This window comes from Apostichopus japonicus, chromosome 19 (assembly GCF_037975245.1).
Source record: "Apostichopus japonicus isolate 1M-3 chromosome 19, ASM3797524v1, whole genome shotgun sequence".
Taxonomy (NCBI): domain Eukaryota; kingdom Metazoa; phylum Echinodermata; class Holothuroidea; order Aspidochirotida; family Stichopodidae; genus Apostichopus; species Apostichopus japonicus.
The window spans coordinates 11,815,623-11,839,070 of NC_092579.1; the positions used below are offsets into that span (position 1 = coordinate 11,815,623).

The 23,448-nt window shown below is 36.1% G+C and overlaps 1 protein-coding gene and 1 long non-coding RNA gene across 7 annotated transcripts in view; one reads left to right on the forward strand and one right to left on the reverse strand.

Moving 5' to 3' along the window:
- LOC139959624 (RNA binding protein fox-1 homolog 2-like) overlaps window positions 1-23,448 on the reverse strand; it is a 226,523-nt gene that overhangs the window by 144,522 nt on the left and 58,553 nt on the right. The gene's annotated exons all lie outside the window — the stretch shown is intronic.
- On the forward strand, window positions 19,071-22,326 carry LOC139959629 (uncharacterized). Its single transcript, XR_011790188.1, has 2 exons — window positions 19,071-19,374; window positions 21,117-22,326. It is a non-coding gene; the product is annotated as an uncharacterized lncRNA (long non-coding RNA).

The following is a 23,448-nucleotide window of genomic DNA, read 5'->3' on the forward strand; positions in this document are numbered from 1 at the left end:
AAACAGAAGCAATCATGATTAAAGGTCGTTTATATACGATACCCTTTTACCATGGTAAATATTTAATTATGACACAAATACTGGAGAGATGTGGGAGTATAGATTTCCTGTCAATTATAGCCATAGGAACACACCTCCAGAGTGATGATATATCAATATGTGCAGGTATACATTAGAGGCAAACACTTTTTCTTATATGTAATTTCAAAAATATTCTGAAATCTTTTTATTTCCAAAGTTGAAAGCATCTTTTTGCATAGTATCTTATAATCTCGGAAATGTTGTAGCGGATTATATAGTGTATAAATATATGAATAAATGAGTTAAATGTTCATAAGAAAAGTATAACAATTTTCAGCTAAATTAACTATCATGTAGTCTACTGTTGCCAGATGCATTAACAAAATACCACCCAAGTTGAATTTTTTTATCGTCACCGTACAAAACGCTATGAGGGTGTGGTTGTGACCTAGGCATGAAGCAACTTTCCACAACATTGTTCAACAATGAAAGCCATGTATAGGAATATTCCTTTCAACTCTGTTTGTTAATCTTGTGCTTTTCAGTTCTCTTCTAGTTTGTATCTGAACTTTAAGAATCTGCCCACGCTAGGAACGAAACATCATACCCTCTAAAATGGAAGTATTATCATTTATAACTTTAATTATCTAACTGTCAAGTTCCTCCCTTTTTAACATTTCTGATAACACCGATAGATGTACATCATGGTGGTTTCACTACTAGCTTGGGAAACACACTATGATGAATTCATATTTTTATTATAATGTATTTCCTCTAGTCACAACCTTAATTTACAGAGGAAAACACCACCGACTTATCCTAAAACAATATTCTGAACTTGAATTTTTCCAGTCAATGATTAAACTTGACTGTTAAAGGAAAGTTAAGTTGAAATAAAACAATTCACAATCTTGGTTAAATTATTACTAAAATGTCACCAGGAATTTATGCAATAAATATCAAAATGATCGCAAATAAAGAAACCATAGCATGACATTTAATCTGTGGGACACACATTTTCTCTTTTCTATGAACAGCCATATCAGGTTGTAGGAATGCAAGATTAGAACATATAGACCTCCAATTATCTGAAAACATTGCACTTTTGGTCCACAAATGTCAAATCTCGCAAGGCAAAATACATTTTTGTGAATCTTAGGATAATCGCCTTCTGTGGTTAAATTGCATGGTCTTAAATTGCATCGCTTATCTTTACCGAAAAATCATGTGTCACTGTTTCATAGGCTACTTGGTACATGAAGTATGTATACATGCAGTGAAGAAGGTGTCCTGTACTTTTAAAACTTTCTTAACCGATTCAATGTCAACTACTAATGAATCTGATACGACAATAACAGGTCGCAAAATGTTGACATCCGGTAGTCATTTTAACCTAACCAGCAATGACTGCAAGTTAATGTGACAATAACCTTGTAATTTCAACTATTATAAACTTTATTTGGTGTGTATTATATGGTGAATGGTGAAGGAAGCAAGCCTACTTATCAAAACAAAAGAGGAATGGTTCAAAACGACAGTTTAATCCGTGCTGGGAGCAGTATGCTAACAGTAGTTTGAAGGAAAGAAGTTCATTGAACTATCAAGTAAAATATGAAATTTTACGAAATATGGATTTCTTAACATCAAAATGAAAAGATTAACAGTAGCATAACCAGCAGGGGCGGGAGGGAGCCCCACCTGTCAAATGTCTTGCCCACTCACCTCCCCCCCCCAAATGACGTTGGTGTTCAAAGAAAATATTGGATGAAAATTATACAAAATGCACTTAAAGGCTCAGTTAAACCAGTTCAAGGTAGATGTTAATCCGTAATTGGCAGGAGTTCTCAAATTAATACCAGCCAATTGCATCTCAAGTTACATATTATCCCATTACTTTGCTTTCTGTCATCGCCACAAGGCCCCTGACATCCCCCTTCCCTCACCACATACACTACCCAACAAGATAACCTGTTAACATGCTTGTTATGTCATGAGTATGCTTTATACAAATGGATACCATCATTATATGGACCATCAGCAATTTATCAGATATTGTTACTTGGAAGCTGCAGCATGAAATATTATGCAATTTCAACATCGCACGTGTGAACTCACACAGACTGATAGGTCATTAGAATAGGCCTATAAGGGAAATATTGTTCCAACGACTTTACAGACTTAAGCCGATTAATGTGATAAAACAGATGGACTATATATGGTGCTGGACAGACAGTTTTGTAGTGGCTGAAAGAATGAAGCCTAAAGTAGATGCAACTGAGCTTCATGTACCACTTTATTTAAATCATAATTATAGTAGATCATAGACAATCATGAGATAGCTTAAACTGTATTGTTGAAAGAATAGTCCAGATGAAAATGAAAACTTCAGACAGAACAATTGAAAAGGACAAAAACTGATTCCAATGGTCAAAATCCCATCCCTCTATAGCATTTTTGATATTTGAAAGTTTATCCAAGTTCTAACTTTGATTTAGCAAATATCAAATTTTTACTGCAAAAATTAATCATCCAATTATGAACAAATACGTAGGCTTTTGTAGACAACGTATGAGTGACTGTAAACTATATGAGAATGGCACACAGGGTTATGAGCTAAGAGTATATAGTGACTTTCTCTTCAATATATCTATATATAGTTGGACTATCCCTTCAACAATTTAGAGGATGGAACTCAGGAATAAACTGTTCAATTTGGTTCTGAGAACATTCATAACAGTACCTTTACCATAGTTAAAAGTATTTGGGAATGGAGCATGTATTGCAAAGGTACAAAAATGACCGCACTGGTCGTGCCCGAAACTTGCCCCCCACTCGAACTCTTAGACCCCACAATCTCCCCCCCCCCCAATTCCAGATGAAACAGTCTGGTTACGCCACTGAAAGGTAAATATTTCATGTTTTTCACATAAGTATGCTGATGCATCTATCATTTCGACAGAATTTATCAAAATTATTAGTCACAGAAACATTGTTGCTCTAAAACTGAAGTTTCTCATTAGTGAATAGTGTTGACTTTGTTTTCACCTCTTTCTACAGGATCACTGGTGGGGTTTTTGAGAGTTAATAATAATAATAATAATAATAACAGAGATTTATAATGCGCACATATCCACCCTACAGGGTGCTCAAGGCGCAACAACAGTTCTTATAAAGCGCAAGTACACACTTTAGTCTCAGTGCGCTGATTATTATTAACCCCTGGTCATTGGTAACTTGTCACACCCACACACCAAAGTGTGCACAATTCAATCAATCTCTCCTGGGGCACCACAGTGCACCACAACCACGTGTCCCCCGGGGATGCAGCCACAAACCGGCGCAAACAACTATATTTACAAGTTACCTCGCAGGTCCCCATTTATACACCTGGGTGAAGAGAGGCAATGGAGATAAAGCGCCTTGCCCAAGGACACAACGCAATGATCTGGGCAGGGCTCGAACCTGTAATCCTTAGATCACAAGTCCACTGCCTTAACCACTTGACCACAACGCCCTCAGTTAGTGTTGGACTATATATTTAATCAAGTGAACCTTCAAGTGAACAATCAAGTGAACCTTCAAGTGAACCTTCAAGTGAACATTCAAGTGAACATTCAAGTGAACTTTCAAGGGAACATTATGGTGAACATTGTTTAGTGAGTGAACATACTAGTGTATATACAAATAGTGAGTGAATCATATAAGCGTGTGTATAGAAATTCTGAACAGTTTCTTTCTACAAATACCTACTTTAACAATAAGGTGATGTTAGCCGTTGATAATCTCAACAAATTGATCATTTGAATCATATCTCAAGGCTAGTACATTCAGAAAGGGATGATAAAATGCAAAATTGGAAACACAAACCGCCTCAAAAGGTCTCTCCTTTTTCTCTTACTTCTTTTTTTCCCCTTTTTGTCCTTTGAACCATCCCACTTCTCAAAAAAATGTCCCGACGTATTACATAAAAAATGAAAACTAAAAAATAAAGCGGGGGGGGTGCCTCCTGCACGTGAAGATTTCATCACCTTGACTGGTTGCAATTTTACCCTCGAACACTCTTGATACATCACGACCAGAGAACAAAGGAACGGCAAATATTCAGAAGCGTGTAATTCCTTCCTCAGAACACCTGATCAATTTCACAATTTGATCAATACCGGCCTGTCTTGGCTGGTATGAAATTTCAATTAGCAATGTAGACAGACATAAATTCCATTGACGTTTAACATTTTAAGTGTTTGCAGTGACATCCCCTCCCTGCTCTTTCTTCTTCTACATTAGATTACTTTCTTCGTCGTCAGTCGTCGAAGGAAAGGGATTCTGCGGTAGTAGGTGAGAGCATTGTGAAACATGTTACTAGATATTCTCTATCTCCATCAGTAGATCTGATTTCGTGTAGATGGCTATTGTGACACAGAATTACTGTATATATGACTTGAAGTTAGCAGACGTGATTGTCCAGAGTATAAAGATAACATTTGTCATCAGATAAAGAAAAATAGAGTAGTTTTGATTCTTTATACATGAACACATTTCCGACAATAGCAAGAGAAGGGGATGAAATATTTGCTTAAATGTAAGGTGGTTCAGATGCAAAATGGTGTTATCTATGGCAAGGCCTTGAACTGATAATACATATATATATTTTTTGGGGGGGAGGGGGGGGGCTGTGGCATGACACCCCCTCATCTAATTTGATCCTACGTACCTATATGCTATCAGCAAGGAGGTTCAAATAGACTAGTATTACACAACAATATTGAAACAGCCACACCTGCATGTCGGAGAAGCCAAATGGCTTATAACTTCCAACTTTAAATTGGTGGCTCATCCAGTTGACATTGTTAGCTCAATTTTGTGTGTTTTTTACAATTTTGAATACCATTTGAGATGGGAAAACCCGTGAATTTCTCCGCGATAAAAACACACATTAGTTTAGCTGGCTGCAGTTGCTCAACCCATGGCTTTCCAGACGGTACTTTTTATTGTTCCTAAGGCAACGCCTTTATACACTAGACCATAGCACTAATATTGAAAGTATGATATTTGGATATGAGTTCATATTCGCCGATCACTGACCTTTAGAGACGCATAGCTAAGGATGCATTCTCTGGGTTCAAATATCCAACAGTCTGTTTTATCCTCGTTTAATCACTATGGGATTCATGACTGTAGGCTAAACCATGGATGTTTTCATATGACGTTAGTCCAGTGAAAAGTTAAATGAACTACATACGGGTATTCTAGCTTCTATACGGAAAATTCCATCTTAAAGATATTAAAAAAATGTTTTGAGCGCTGCTCCAAATCTAAATGACTGATGATGACATCTTCTCATGCCAGGCCTATAGCAGTAAATGTTAAGACATTGTTATATCACTTCTAACAATCCTATCAAAAATATGATTTTTTAATAATATATAAAAGAAAAAAGTTATCCTAGGAAGAAATCAAAGCCTAACTTTTGACAAGTTGTAATGAAGTATAAACATGTTGTTTTAACACATTCTTTTGTTTCATTTATTTAATTGCCTTTGATTTTGTTTCAGACTAGATCTACTACGTGTCTTTTAAGCATTTCATCGATAGCAATCTAGTGCAGATCTGCATTTACACAGACATTACTCTTGAAGTTTATGTACTGTACGTGACGAACCCTGCATGGCGGAACTCTCTTAATGATGCTATTTTTACTGGAATGGTTTTTACTACTATAACCCAAAGGAATAGTATATCGATGTTAATGTTCCTGTTTATGACACTGATGATAGACTGTTTAGGAAGAAATTGGCAATCCCTAATGGGTACTTTCTTGGATGAATTGTCATTGTTTTGCCACAAAGTTATAGTTGACTCTACTCAAACTGATCATACGTTGCAAGAGAATCCGAAAGCAAATAGCATCAGTAAATATTCTACTTGTCATGGCAACAATACTCTGATATAAAAACACTTCCAGTTTTATAATTATAACGGATAAGGTGCCTTTACAGTGAGTTTTGTCCATTTCAGCAATATATATCTTACCATGGAACATCAAAGATTCACAATGCAAACAGGCGCGTAGTGAGGAATTTGCCAAGGGAGGAGCGAAGCCTGTAGGCTAATTATCTAAGCGTAGCGCCACCATAGGTTGGCGCGAAGCGTACCCCAAAAACATTTGCCGAAAATGCCTCCCAGATTGCTGGAAATGGCACTTCCCTGGCCTTGTAAGTTGCATCTAACCTTTTTTTTCATTTTTTTTTATTTTCTTATCAAAAAAAAAACAACAAAATATATGCTCAAGGGGGGGTGGGGGGCGATCGCCCCCTTCACCCTGTACTGTATGCAGATACGTAACATGACGCAAATTAGGCTTAACTAATATGTACTACGTTCTTCTAATTTCATTTTGCCAACCATTCCGTTAAAACCTGATCTCACTGTGGTGTGGGATATCGTCTTTCACTGGCCCAAAGCTGGAGTTTCTATGCACCAAACCTACACACATCTCTCTTACAGTGTACGTTTCTTTGATATTCTTTCTTGCCTAACTTTTGTGACATCCAATATTTGCTATTGGGACAACCAAAGACTACATGTGAGACACTTTGGAATGGTAGAATATGAAGGAGTTCACTTGGGGTCAGTAAGGGTGCACAGTGTTAAAAGATTACCAGGGCATACTAGACACGGTAGAATGCGGTGCTTAGGTTGTGGGGAGACAGGTAAGTGGGGAACGAAGTAAATCTGGTTAATTGTCCCACAGACAACCAGTAAACCTCTTTTAATATTTGTCCTGATATGGCATACCTTTGAATGGCATGAAATGATTCCTCACCCACAAACTTAAAGCAGCATTTTGCGTTGAGTCGCGATTTTTCCTCAATTTTCGAGTTTTTATCATAATACAATCACAATTACCAAAGTAAGACCTTCTCATATATTTTACCCCACGGCAAACGGTAATTAGCAAGTAATTGAGGATGTTATACGATTCTGACATTTGTGTGACACATCTGATCATTAGTATTTATCACATGCAGCTCTGCAAAACCGCCAATTCAAATTCTACCAATCAGTGCACACATAGGCGTAGGAGGCGGGTGGGCTGCAGCCCCCCCAACCAAATTTTTTTGTGAATTCAGCCCCCCCAACCAAATTTTTTTGTGAATTTTCGGGCAATATGCTGAGAATTTTTCGGGCACCTACTGAAAGAAGAATAATTTGCAATGTGTTTTTCAAATGTTTTTTGTGAAAAAATTCGGCAATATGCTGAGAATTTTTCGGGCACCTACTGAAAGAAGAATAATTTGAAGTGTGTTTTTCATTTTTTTGGTGAAAATTCGGGCAATATGCTGAGAATTTTTCGGGCACCTACGGAAAGAATAATAATTTGCAATCTGTTTATCAATGGTTAAACTTATATTATTATTATCATTATTGTTGTAACAACTTCTCCAATATTTATAACCAATATGGAAGGGTAATAACATGGACAATGGTTGTATGTTATTAGCATGTGATGTAATAACAGATGATTGCCTAGATATGATATGCACATTAACATGTGAAGCGCGCGCGGAGCGCGCCAAAAATTTGGTTGTATTTTTCGGGCAAGTCGTTACAGCCCCCCAAAATCAAATTAGGCTCCAATGCCTATGAGTGCACACATGTTTATGTATGACTTGGCGTTAAGATTAGACTCATTCATTGGTAATCCCTCAGCGTCGGTACGCTATTAGTAGTGCAGTAAAGTATACACACGCGCAGGCCTACTGTATGTACTAGTAAGTAGTTAGCAAAGCATTAAGTGATGCTACATGCACACATGATTTTTGTTTTCTATTTTCGTTACGTATTGTATTCTAATAGATATGGCGTAACTGTTCCTTCGCGCATTCCATCTCCTCAGCTGAGTTTATTTACTGTTTACGTTGCTATTCAAATGACCTTGTCCGTTATACATATTCACAAGGTTCATATAAGTGGGAGGAGTGTATCCAAGCCAAAGATTCAAAATACAAATGTCAGAAAAATGTCATATTTTTGCACTTTTCGGGAATATTTTGCTTAACACTTATACTACCAGTTTGTGTCTTTAAAGATCTGCTTTATTGGCTCCAATTATAGCATGCTACAGCTAGAAAAGTTTCTCGAGATCAAGTAATCGACCTGCCATGGTCATAAATCGACCTCAGGCTCAACAATTAGCCTGCATAGCTTGTTAACACCATTAGGCTCTTTGTATAAACACTGTGTGGAAATATGTTCAGTCTACAGTGTAGTTAATCATACAGCGTTTACACAAAGACCCTCATACAAGTAAAAATATATGGCAAGAGTTGCAGACTAATTGGTAAAAAGAGGTCATTTTTTGACCAGGGCAGGTCGATTGCATAACCTCAAGAATCTTTTTCCATGATAGCGTGCTATAGTTGGTGTCTATACAGCAGACCTTTAACCACATGTTCCCTCATACTCATCACTGTCAGACACTTAAGACAGAATCCTGCAATAGATTTTAAATGTTGTTATTACTGTCAGCAGCATTTTGAGGACATCAATGCCATGCAATTACCTCATGACACTTATTGTTTTACCTAAATATTTATGTCACTTTCCACTGAGTCAAGTTCTCTACATAGTTGTATATTTAATGGACTCAAAGAGGTTAATTTAGTCCATCAAAACTACCCAATTAGAACGCTCAAGAGCGGCAGGAAGAACAAGCTTACTTCACTCAAATGGTATTCCCTCCCCGCCCCCACCCCCCCCCATCCTGACATTTACAATTGTTAACGGATTATCTTCTTGAGCTACATCATGTTATGCACACTTAAGCGTGAGCGGAAAAATTGCGCTTTGAAATTATTAACCCATTTTTGACTCTGCCAGAGGAAAGCCATAAATAGGACTGCACATGTATAATGGGTATCAAAAGTCAATTCAAAAAAATAATGTCTTCCCAGCTCACTTCTTTTGTACAAAGCCATGCGTCTAGTATTTAAATCAAAATGCAATGCTAATAGCTAAGTTGCAAAGAAAAATAAAGTTGTTCGAATAATGGCTTAAAGCAATGGAATGAATCTAGACTAAAGGTATAACCATGGAGGTAAAATGTCTTTCTTCAGATTGTTGTTATTGCTCCTGAACAAAAGAGGAAAGTGGCACAGAGAATGGATGTGGACAATTTGGAGGAGATACTTAGATATCTGGATGAAGATTCTCCATGAACACTAAAAAAAATTAATAATCCTGTGGCTGATAATATTACTGAATTGTTGAATTTGTCATTTCAATCAATTTGGGCAAAATTTCTGAACCAAAGATATCATAATAGATATTTTTTTCTTGAGGGAAGGAAAGGGGTGGGGAGTAGGAAGAACATAAGAAGGAAGTGGAAATTAGAGGGAACATATAAATTTTAAACTTAATCTTATGAATCCATGGATTTGGCAAAACCAGAGTGAGTGAAGTCTTTTCTTCATCTCGGATAACATTCCTTGTAGAACTTTACTGGAAATATTTTGGATAAACTGCCCTGAAGGAAAGTCACTGTTTCATATAATTATTATTATTATTTTCAAAAAACAATTAAAACAGAAAATGTAGCTCTGAAAAATGTTCATTATGACCCTTCACTTTATCTCATAGCTAATTATAAAAATAATTATATTTGATTTTTATATAGCGCTTTATACCAGCGATAGGTCTCAAAGCGCCTTACAGATGTTATATTACCCCTGGTCAATGATAACCTGTCCCAGAGACAATCCCTCCAGTCGGCAGCAGTTATAAACTGCGCCAAATGACAAGTTACCTCACAGGTACCCACTCAACCCTGGGTGGAGAGAGGCAAGTGAGATAAAGCATCTTGCTCAAGGACACAACATCATGAACTAGTCAGGAATCGAACCAGCCATCCTTGGATGGTATTATTAATATTTTAAACTAGAAATTAGTTTCGCTTCTAACCAACTTGTTGTGCCACATGCATGAACGGTAGAGAACTATTAGTCACACCAGTCATGTCCCTTCCCAGCCAAGTAAACTCTCCCTCCCCCTCCCCCCCCTCATGGAGTCGTCTAATCATCCTCCCATGGAACTAAGTTGTGTGAAAAACTATCAAACATAACAAAATTACAAATTATTACAAAATTCAGTTTTAAGAAATTGTTAACATGTATGTTTTGCATTTTACAAATTACAGTCAATATTATAAGAATTGCCATATATCTAGATGGAAGCTTTTTGTGAGCAAAATATCAAAGAAAATTTTGTATTAGATATCTCCCTGAAACCACCCTATGTAAACAGATGAGATGATTGCCATGACAACCGACACAAAGCGCTAGACAATTCTGAACTGTTCCAAATTAATTCATATATGATTCATCTTTTAAAAGTCTGTTGTAAATATGAAATTAGATGCAGATGACAGCTTTTTTCGCCCAAAAATTATCAACACCTGTAATATATGGATGTGTTATGACCCAAGTTTTAATATTTTACTTAATATCACAGTTTGACTATCACAGTTTGCAGTTGAATATCAGGCATAATTTGCAGTGCAGAGTGCATGCAAGATCACCTGACTGCTCTTATCCAATGACAGTTTAATCTCTTATATGCAGCGGTACCTTTGGTCACCAACGTACAAGATAGTTGTCTTGTAGGTAGCCTGAGAAGTTGGAGGGGAATGGGCGGGGTTGGTTGTTCATGAATGGTGAATGGAAAATTTTAAAACCTTCCGAGGAAACAAAGGTCTGAAACAACTATGTCATAATGTTGCATCTGCAGGAAGTTCCACACAAACAAAATCTGATATCTTAGTTTTATGTCTGTTAAATTGTCTTCGTTGTTTATTCACTTTTATGTCATACCTTATTCTTACTTTTCCCCTGTACATTTGGTTTCAAAAATGTAGTATAGAAATGTAATAGCAATGCTTTCGAAAATTATAAAATAAGTTTTCAATTTAACAAAGAACTGTTTTATGAGTACAATTAAAATCAAATTTATGTATATAGTCCTATGTGTCATACACTAATTTGGTTATGGAAGAGATGGGGGAAGGGGGATGAATGTCAGTTGTGTTGGGTAAACATTTTACTTGAGTGAAGCAGTAGGTCTGCAGGTTGGTTAAATTAAAAAAATTATGTATAATTTACAAAAACTGATGACCAAACAAAAGATTTACGATGTGTCGAGATACAGATATATGAAAGAAATAGTACCTATTACTCCCAATTCCTTGAGATATTCGAAACAAACAATATTTGGTCAATATCCTACTAAATTTTTGCAGCAATGTTAATGTAAATATAAATTGATTGCAATATTTTCTATTTGAACAGATCTATCCCCATTATGTCAGCAAAATAATTAACTTGTTAAATATGTTGGATCCACTTAGTTACAGCATCTTAGGAGAAGCATTGGGAAATCATTAAAGTCAGGTAAACTCAGACCTGCTGATAAATTAATCTTGGAAAGTTGAGAATATATATAAGTTTCAGCATTAAGCTAACAAATATGGTTGTATTATACTTAAATTGATTACATTTAAAAGTTTTGAAAAAGAGAAGAAAAAGAGTTATGGCTATAGAATGTGATTAGGGAATGGGATTTGAACCAGAGGTCACTAAGTTTGAATCCCATTCTAGCCATAACTTCCTTTGTTCTTCTCTATTGTTAATAATTTGCCAGTCAGACTAATCCCGTGATTCATTTACTTTTAAGATCCATAGGTTTTATATCTTAATGTTGATCATTTAACAGCTTCATCCCATTCAGAAACTTGATATCACATTTATTACTCTTCATGATTTTATTTGCAATCAAATCCTTCCACCTCAGACCAAACTACATGTTACACAAACACCAGTAGTCCATCTGATTCATCTATTACAATCTTACCATATGCCATAATTATATTCCCCCTCCCCCCCCCCCCCCCCGGGTTATAAACATATTCAGATGCACCTGATGAATCCTTTATGCTTTGTCCCTGATATCAAGGACAACAACAAAATATTAAAAAAAATTATCAAAATATATAAAAAATATTAAAAGCAATCTTGGTAATGGTATCATTTAATGAAATAACAAATTCAAACCTCAGCTTCCTGATGTTTTATTGATCCTCAATATCCATCCAACTACAAAAATCAGACCGAAAGGTCATTCCACGATGACCTAGTTGACCTGTATTATTCTACGAGTTATTACTTCATCCTAAAGGGCACATTTGTACCCCAAGCCTGTCTGGCTTTCATAAATCATCATACATAGCCTACATCCAGCGCACTGCTGTACAATTCGTATTAACGTAATTACAATTGACCTCAGTCGAAACTATTGTACAAATACCTTGCTTCCTGACAGTACATTTTAGCGGCAACATTGCCGATACTAAATTGATTTGCTTATTTACATTGGTCAAACTCGGTCATGTGGGGTAGAGATCCCCTCACAGAGAAGAGGGAACAAGATTTAATTACCCAGAGTTAATAGGGATTCCTAATTTCCACAATGAAAATACCACAATTTTTTTACCTATGTACTTGAAGAAAGCTTGTAGGGAACAGGAAATTTAACAAATTAAAATAAAGTGAAGTGGAGGGTGGAATCGTTTTTTTCTGTTCAGAAAGTAATAATGTCTCTCTCAGTCACAAGCCTCGATGCTAATGTCATTATACCGCAGCGGAATGCAATAACAGGCTAACGGATTGAAATCCTATGTAATAAATATCGATATTTTCAGTGATACAATTATATGCATTCATGAACTGTTACAATTATGTAAAAAGTTTGTAAACTAATTAACAATTATAAAGAAGTAGTTTGATCCAGACGAATTTATTTTCTCACTCAGTCAGTTGACTATACACGTACTAACAAAATGGTTGCTTAAACTCTTCCTCAGTTTCCTGAGGGACAATTAGGTAATCTAGTTAATAGACTTATATAACATGTTCAGTAGTTTAGTCATAACATTGATTTAATCTTACTTCCAAAGAACCTTTTAGTTTATTGTCTTCTATTCTCTGCATAATTACCTAATTTGAAACCTAATTAGTTGGCATACATGTAATGATATACTTTAACACCAAAACATTGCAATTTTGTTAATCCCCTTCATTATAACCTTAATTAATGAACAATTAATAAAAATGTATCTATCCTACCTATGTAACCATGTACATAAATTTATGTAGGTAAATAGATAATGGAATTTTAGACAATGGAAAAGAGCTATGAAATTTATGGCTAGAACAGGATTCGAACCACTGATCTCTGAATTACAAACCCAGCGCTCGACCAACTGAGCTACCCAGCTCTAATTAATTAATGGTGATCCCTATAGCCATCTCTTTTCTGAGGGCGCCAGTCAGAAACCATAGTACCTTGCATACCATGTAACCAGGGATCATGCCCCAGTTTCATTTGTTCCAATCCAGAAAGCAACAGGGAAGGGAACTTCATGAGAGATTTGGCTTTTATAAATAATATATAAGTAAATGAAAAATGGTTATCTAATCCAGAGATCTCTGTTTTAAAATCCTGTTCTCGCCATAAATTTCTTTGCTCTTTTCTATTACATAAATTGTATATGAATTCTTTCCTCCACTTTTTTAGGTATAATGTGACTTAAACATACTAGAGTAACTTTTATCGCATTCATGTAGTACATATAAGATCTTAAAAACATGACTGCATGTATTCTTTTCATCAAATGTGACCAAATTTTAGCAATCTTTCATTTAAATGTCATCTTATGGAATTGATCACACTTAAGGAACAGCATGAGAATTATGAAGGCCTGTATACAACTTTTAATGGAAGTTTTATCACGAATTGCTCTTTGCTCCACAAATTATAGTTACCAAACATGTATCTATATATTCCCATCATACTACCTGTATACAATAAACTCCCAGCTACTGCAGTGTCTGGGCATTCACGATTTTTTTCCGTGACGAGTTTGCCACAAGTTAAAGGAAACCCATTTATGAAGAGGCACTAAAGATTTCACTTCATGAAATATTTAAATATCATCAAGTCAGGATTGATTAGCTGTAATGGAAAACTGAGAATTAACAGGACTATCGTAGATCTAAACAACAACTTGATATTCTTGTTGCTGGAATCAAACACGAAACGCCGATAAAGTCACAATTTTAGGAACAATCTGGCTTTTCTAATTGACAGGCTAGAAGCATTCTAGCAATTTTTCAAATCATAAACATTGCCAGCTAGGCTCCAAAAAATAAATGGAAAAGCTTGAATTACGTCAGATTTAGGCCGCTCAGAAGGTCTACTATATAGCCTTTTCCCGTTTTTTTTCCCCTGAAAGAACCGCCAGCCCAAGACACTTATGACTCAAACATTTTCAATTAAAAGCCATCAAGTCACCAGCAGAGCTAAAAGTAGTAATTTTAAAAGTCCTACCAGACAGCTAGGAGATGCTCTGATTATAATGATCTTTAAAGTGGACAGCTCTGCATGACATTACACTACATAGATTATGTACAAGTGATGGAATGATATGGTAGTTACAGGGGTTGTTTTTTGTGTGTCTGTGGAGGGGAGGGGGGGGGGGATTTTTCCGCCCTATACGCTGGAGGTATTAAAGCAATGGAACAATAAAGCCTACAACAATAGGGGCTTTATTCAACTTATTTCAATTATGCAAGAGGAAATGGTGTACTGTAAGTTATAAAACAAACTACATAATCCATATTCAAATTTTGTTGACTTCCTATCAAAACACACGGACAATCAAATTTTAATCTAGATGAGTTGATACAGTAAAGAATGCATTTTGTCAATATGTGTTACGGTCAGTATAAAGACTAAAAATCGTTTTCTTTTATAATTTGCATTTATAACTAACTGCATGGGGTAAAACGGAAAATGTTGTTGTTATTTATTAAGTTTAACTTAGAGCAAAACACAAATAGTAATTTATGCATAAAATCCTGGACTTTATCAAACCCTTAATCTTGCATAAATATTCAATTCAGTGAACGAACAGGAAAAATATTATGTATCTTTGAGGTCAAATTTTTCTTTGTAGACCCTTTCAAAATAGTCCATCACTATAGTAATTGAAAACTTGGGAAAGAAATTAAACAACAATTACTGAATTAAAGAATTGCACAAAATTGATCCATTAATTATAATCAGAGAAAGATTTGACTATGACATGAAACGTAATGTTTAAGTATATAACATGACCATTCTGGCAGATTTATAAACAAACCCTGTTGACAATAGCAGTACATAGATTTGCCAAAACCTAACAGCTAGGGAAATGGCTATTACATGCATTATTTGTGCTAAAATAGTTGTAACATCCAATGGTGGCTTGGTTATAAACCGAGTGTAGAGTAATACTTTCAGGGTTAACTATCTTGCATCTGGCAAAGTCATTATTACTTAAACAGCATCTGTCCTGTTGAATTATCATAAAAGTTTGAAGAATGAAAGTTCTGACAAGATAATGTTAGTACATGAGACTAAAGGTCAAAGAGGTCAGAACTGATGTTGATACAACAGGGTTCTAACAATGGTTTCTAAAGTGAGGTATATACTTAGTAGGACATGACAGTGCTTATGTAAATCGAAATTATGGATGATGTTTTTATATGTCCTTGAGATTGTAGTACCCCCTAGAGTATAAAGTCAACTGTTGACTTGAATGATAATATGTGTACTCTTTGTATTCATATTGATTCTTCTTAAAATATGTCCGTATATTAAATCAGGTGTTGACAACAGTCTGGTAGGAGAATGGAGCTTGAGGGATGAGGGGGGGGGGGGAGTGGGGATGAAGGAGAGGGCATAATTTGGGAGGGGATGAGTATATCATCTCCCATATTTAATTTATCTGAATCCCCCCCTCCCTCTCCCACTCCCAACCCCTCTGTATTTTTAAATCACTTATCCTCTCTCAAAAGGGATCCTTTACTGTACAACATTAGCCTAACTATAGTACTGTACAGTGGACTTAAATATTGAGTTGATTCCAGAGCTAATTCATATAACAGGGGGGGGGGGGGTAGGCCGAGGCCAAATTAACTTCCCTCTTCCATATTCCTTAACCTTAGTTTAGACTTAGCATCTAGTGCCAGTGCCAGAACTGAAATTCTCATGGGTTCCACTTACTCAGCTCCAAAACTTCAATTGAATGAAGTTCCATTTCTATTTGAATTTTACTTTGTTTTTCCGAAAAGGCTAAAAACATATCCTGTAGTGTATAAACCTTAATAGCTCTGCAGCAATTTGAAGTTCAAATTAATGTGAGTGATTGCTAACTTCAATCAGTAGAAAACTGTGACTTCGAATAAATTTTCTTCAGGGGTGTGATATTTGCTATTTGTCAGAGCTTGAAGTAGTTTTACCTTAGCTGAGAATACATGCATAGTCAGTGTTACAATACTGATTCTTGATAGTGAAAATTAAGAAGGGGGGGGGGGGGAGAAGCAGATTGAAATACATTAGGAAATGATATTATAAATTGATAGTAAAAATTCTATGATTTAATAATAACAAGTGTTTACATGAATTACTTATTGAAAGTCTGACTTTCATATAATAGATTGCTTGATCATAAAAGATTGCCTGATAGTACACATAGATGTGGTGTTGAGAGGATCCAGTGAATTAAATCAAGAAATTCACTTTGAAATAGTCTGCATGTATTGGTCCTATACAGCAAAAGTCCTATTGTGAAGCGTATTCTAGTTTATATTGTTATTATGACGTCACCCATGGCTCGCGCATTGGTGGTTTGCGCTGTGGTGTGACGGGATATAAATCACACACTATTAGAAGCGTATGTTTTGTTTTAAATGATTCAAGGTTGGAAGACAGCCAAACTGGTTCAAATTGGTTGAGTGCCCATTTGCATGTGCTCATCTGCATATCAGGTTGGCACTCAACCAATCAAGAGTTTGGTGAAGGGTGAGTTATAAGTTTAGACCAATCGGGTTCAAGGGCAGAGCGTGTGCCCTGTGCATCGCGTCGTAATTTGTTATTTTTGAATCAGGGGTTTAAGTGTCTCATAAAGACATATCGGGGAGTTTAAGTTTATCATCCGAAGTCTATGGACGTATAGAACAGTAGGCTCTGTAATTTTTATTTATTTTGTACATTTTAATTATCCAAAGTTATAGTTTTATTAAGAATCATATATATTATCAAGTACCCGCTTTTCCTGATTGTTTCACGCTTGGTTCGACGTTATCAGTGTAAGGCCCGGCTTACCGTTCCCGAATTACCTAAATAAGCCTTACACTATGTACAAAGTGCCAAAATTTACTGACAAATTATCCAATTCAGGATAATTGCATTCTTTAATTTTTCCTTCCCGGCCTTCATCTCTTCTCCCCCTCCCCTCTCCTCTCCTCCCCTTCCTTTTCCTTTCCTTCCTTCCTCCACCCTACTCTCTTCATTCCATATTTCAACATTCCTTGGTTTCCTTCTTCTTCCCTTAACAAACCCTCTCTTCTGCCTTCTCGCTTCTGCTCATTTAGTCCCTGCCCCCTCTTCAGCCCACGACCACCCTCTTTAGACCTTCCACATTCCAATCCCCTTTTTAACCCCTCCCTTTCTCTAAAATTAGAACCTCAACTTTAAAAGATCTGATAAGTTATTTATAAGACATAAATTAACAGATATATTCTATGAAATATTGATCACATTCTGCAGTTGTAGTTTTCCACAGTAGCAGAAATTTTGCTTCTTCGGATGTTACGTGGTCTGATCACAAATTCAAAACGGTCATATTTTAGAGAACAAAATAATTTAAAACTGGAGTCTATATGCCAAGTATCAATAATTTATCAGCAATGACTTTGCTGGGTACTGAATCTGATGTTACTGTACAAGAGCATATCATATGATGGTTTACTATTCATGCATACTGTAGGATACTTGTCAAAGCTGGTTTTAAAATACTCTCTGTTAAACTTTATGACACATATTTGCTGATTTTCAACCTCCTAAAAATGAAATATTATATCTACTTGTTTAGTCTCCTTTAGTTTTGGTCATTTTGTATTCTGGATGCATTTCATACTTGTTTACTTCAAAGATATTTTGACAAAATATTTTAGAATCTAAATTGCAAATATTTGAGAGTGCATATATAAATTTGACTAGAATTCTTACTGGATGAATTCTGTTTTAAGTATGAGCTCTGTTACATATATACATGAACTGAATGAAATATATTCCTTCTGAATAGGTTTCTTGGACTTGCATGGGTACAAAGCCTCCAAATCATTAAACCTTATGGTCACAACATCTAAGAAAGGTGTGACTAAAACCTCCCTTCCCCCCATCTTTTTCCCCCACCCTATTCTCCATCCTCTATCTGCTCCTATCTTCATTACACATTATGTCCATCCATACTCACATGATATCTCCCCTCATTATCGCCATATATGTTCCTTCTCCCTACTCACCTCATTTACACTCATCAACCCGCCACCCCCCTTCCCTCCCAGTCCCAACTGTTACATCCCTCTGCATGGTTGATTCCCATAGCTCTTTTTAATTCTCTCTTTCTTTTCATCTGTTCTGTCCAAATTTTCTCACGGTCCAATTTATTTGTCTGTCCATCCATCTATTTTAAATGTGTCCTCAGTCTGTTCTCATTTCAGTTCCTCTTTGACTGTCAGGATCCAAACATTATGTGTGGTCCTCTAACTAAATGTGAACAACTTTACATATCTCAAAATATTTATATGTATACACCTATACTCGGTCCTCTCCCCACCCCTCTCCTCCCCTACTCTCTCATTCCCTCGCCCCTCCTCTTTCCTCTTTTACTCTCTTTCCACGTTTTTCTTTCCTTAATTTTCTAAATGATCATATATATAGGTCAAGAGTTATTATCCAGTTTATTTTCATTATATTTTTTTAAATTTCTCAGGTATTAATTTTCACATTATGTCTTCAACATTTTGAACATTTTTGTGAAGTTACCATGTCGATTCTAAAATTGAGAAAATTTCTAACCTGAGTAAGTTACAAATTGTATTTTCATAAGTTCCCAACAGTTGGAAGTCTGACCTCAATATATGACCGTTACTAGCAAATTTTCGAGCACAGCTACTTGACCCGGAAGTAATTGTTTCGCGCAAATCCGGTTCTACGGACTTCGGTTCGCTACTTCCATGTATGGATGTAATCGGTAAAATTCGCAAACATCCCAATGTCATTCGGGTTTACGAGTATCGTAGCTCGATAAAGGATACTTTAGAGACTCAAATACGATCATTTCTGGAAAGAAACGAAGATTTTACCAATAGAACAGTGCATTTTCTTATCGACGACCAACGCAAAAACATAAAGGTAAGTCAAATCGAGTCGACGTCTATCGTTATGTGACTTTCGCGTCTTAGACAACTTTTAACCGTAAAAATAGCATTTTTGTAATATATAAGCTTGAATCTTACTCATATTTTTCAGAAAAGTTGTAACTCCCCCGAAAAGTGTGATTTTTTGGTCAACGAAAATGGTGCTCCTATGTGCTTTTGGTTGCCCCTAATACATGTATCCTAACGTACATAATACACATATACACGAAAGCACCGTATCCTATAACGTGCAGCCTAGCGCTATATGTCGACTATGATGTAGCTAGTGCTAGATTTGCAACGTCTCGTATTTTTCGTAATCTTTCTATTCGGCATAGATTCCCTTCATTTTTTTGCGTTAATATGGAAAAATCAGGGAGTTGATAAGTCACGGTACTACTTATGGCTACTAAATAGTTAAAATTTAAAATTTCGAGGGCATAGCGGACAGTAATATTACTATACTAGGCCCCTAGTACAAGCCTAGGCTAGCCTATAGGCCTAGTACTTTTGTATTTACTAAAGTAATATACTACGACAAGTTTTTACTACAGGTAGGCCCTAGCCTAGTTTTATTAATACTAGAATACCTGCATAGTTTAGTCCAATTTTAATAATGGACTAAGGCCTATAACCTTTAGTTCTTAGCCTACGCCTTCTCGTCCTTGTGTAATAATTCTAAGGGGCCTGTTCTTGAAAAGATTTGGACTGCATAAGATACAATTTAGTATTATTATTATTTTACAAAAATTATTAGTAGTACAAGTAGACTGCCTTTGTACTATGTATAAGTTAAGATCATGGCTTATGATGAGTTTTATTAAAGCTGGACTGGGTGAAAATTTCCGCCATCCTGGGATCGGGATCCATTTCAATGTCACTTTGTTACAAGTGTTCAAGACCGGTATTAGATCCATGACTTAAGTCTAGGCCCAATTCCCTATGCTTAATATGTAGAGCAAGATACGTAACACAGAAATAAAACTAGCTTGCTTTATACTGCTTACACTTTATACTTATTGCTATTACAGTTAGACCTACTGCTGGTACTTGAGAACAATTGCACCTCATAGAGCCATGTAGTTGTACATAGCTACTTATAATTCCAGGTGACTTAAAACAATATCAGGGATCATTTTGTGACAACATGTTTTGCTGTTAACGAGAGTTTACGATCTTTTTATTGTTATGTTGTTTTCTATGATAGGTACAGTAGTAGAAGTACTTAGTTAGTCATTCACGTACAGTCTTCCCTATGTGTGTGTGTGTCACACACAGATTTCTCTAAGGTGCTTTCCCATGTATATATGACCAAAAAAAAGTTATTCCCAAAAAGAAGAAAAGTTTCATTCACTATTAGATTTGTTTTGTTATGTATAATGACTAACATTGCAAAATGCAGTTCCACTGGTATTAAGTATTAGCCCAGAGAGCTTCCAGAGTTTATTACATCCTCATGTTTATTATCCTCATATCTGAAGTCTTCATATAAGAGTTTATTTATAGAAATCTGTTAATAAATGTAGTCTCACATTCTATTTAATACTATATATCTTTAAGTTCCTAGCTCTCTTATATGTACCCGTAGTAAGAAGGAATGCAGCCTGTGGATCAGTTAAGTGCCTGTTGTTACAACTCTGCTCCAAACTATTGTTTGTTTAATCAGGTTGTATTATTAGTGTGCTACCTTTAAGCAATTTTGTTTTCTATATATGTGTAATTTACATTTTTCCTCAGTTTCTGTTATACTCTTATAGAAAGAACAAGTTGTGTGCAGCAACAGGCTGTAATATACTCAGCAGTCTCATGCCTATTCTCTAGCTAACTCGAACAGGTTATTGGCCCAGACACATACACTGGAAGTTAACTGTGTAGAATAGATTGTTGTTTGGAATTTATGTGCTGATTTTGGAACCATTTCTTGGGAATTGTCGGTACTTAAATTGGTTAATTTAGTCGTGACAACTGACCAATATGGCTGGAACAACAGAAAATATGACGTGGAAAATTAACAAAATGGATGGCTCGAACTGGCTGACATGGAATTTCCAGATGAGACATTTGTTTCTTGCAAAAGGCCTGTGGGCTATGAGGATGGCTCAGGAAAGTTGGGGGTTACTGTATGTGAGAAGTAGAAGAGTGCAAACTTGAAAAAGACACAAAGTTCTGGCATTTTTCACCATTGTGCTTGCAATAGCATCTAGTCAGCTGGAATTAATTACAACAAGTGAGAAACCTAGTGATGCTTAGGATGCCTTGCGTACTCTGTTCGAAAAGGATTCTCTAACCAACAAAATTCAGCTCAAGAAAAAGTACCTCAGAACTGAAATGGCAGAGGGCAAGTCAGTTGGAAATAATTTGAATTATATGAAAGGAAGTATGGATCGTTGGGCTGCTATTGGTGCTCCTATTTCTGAAGAAGATCAGGTTGTTAAAGTTATATGTCAAGTTTGGACTTATTTATTTACTTTCTACTCTTACCTTTTACTTTTATATATTTGTCTTTTAATTTTAATCTTATGCTATATGTCACAGGTATATCTCACCATTTCAAAGTTACAAAACTATCCATCCTGCCACCTGAACTGTTTTTGCTATGTCATGCCTTCACTATGCCACCTTGAAATACCCCTTCCAGTCATAATGCACTTGACATTGTGTGTGATTTTTTTTCAGACAACATTATTGTATGAAGTCTTCACAGTATGAAGTGTGTTTCATTTCAAGAAGTATTCAAATTTTGTTAAGCTATTCCTTCCATTTGAACAAAGTATTTCACTTTGAAGTGATCGAAGTAATTTATATTTCATGCCCATATTTTCACAGGACATTAAAACATGTTCTTTCATGGAGAGTGTCACACAAATGTTTTTTGTTTTCTTTTTTCTGTTGCTTAAAGTGCCTTATTGTTACAGTTATAAAATCAATAAAAGACCAGGCAACTCTATTTCCACTGTTGACTTATGTTCTACTATGCATGTGCAAAAGAAAAAGAAAACAGCCCTACTCAAAATATTTGGTCAGAGTATCCATAGAACGTAATGTATCCAAACACGTCCTGTGTACTGAAAGTCAGCTTTTAATTAAAGTCCCCATATGTGGCAAAACCACCTCATCCCTCCAAAATACCCTAACTCTTCCCAAAGCTGGTGAACACCACACCCATCCTAAAGCTGGGAAACTCCAAACCCTTCCCCAAATCCGCTAAGCACCACATTCCCTCCCCAAAACCCCTAAAAACACCACACCCCTCCCCTAAACAACACACCCCTACCCAAGCCACAGTACTTAACTTCAATATTGGCAAGCAGTTATGTAGTGTGTGTGATACATGAACCAAACAAGGATTGGTATTGACTGGAAAACTGTTAACTGATATTTATTGATGAATATAAGCAACAGATGAGTACCCAGCTTTGCAGAATCTCACTGAGTAAGGGCTACTGTGGAATTATGGTAAGTGGGTAAGTATAAATCATTTGGTATTGTAGGTATAAATCATTCGGAATTGTTGGAAGTTCCTTAGAAAGCAACTAGAAATAAGGTTTGGCCTAGGCCATGTTACCTTTGTATATTCAATGTGGTATGACCCCTTCAGTTTTGACAACAGACTCGGGGAAAATTTGTGTTACCTTAATAGTTACCACCATTAATTTAGCTAGAAAGGAAACACCATCTCCCTTGCCCCCTCCCCCATTTTGTCTCTCTTACCCCTCCCATACGCAGCTCTCAGTAATTTCACATTTTACCTAATCATATATTAGAATTTGGGACAAAATTTCTTCCAAACCTTAGCACAACTTAAATTACTTAATTTCACGCCACAAAACCTAACATTCCTAATAGACCGTACACTAAAGGAATGGGTTCCACTACATTGAAAACGATTTGAATGAAGTCTTGTCGGTAGTAGCCCATAGCATGAAAACGGCTTGGCGAAAGTCTACCTAATTTCAAAATGGCGGCGACAGTAACAAAATCGCTGAGTCGAGGTAATCGTTTTGTGACTGGCCGTCTTAGACAACCATTTCACCGAAACTTTACAGCATCATGTAGGAGAGTACAAGAT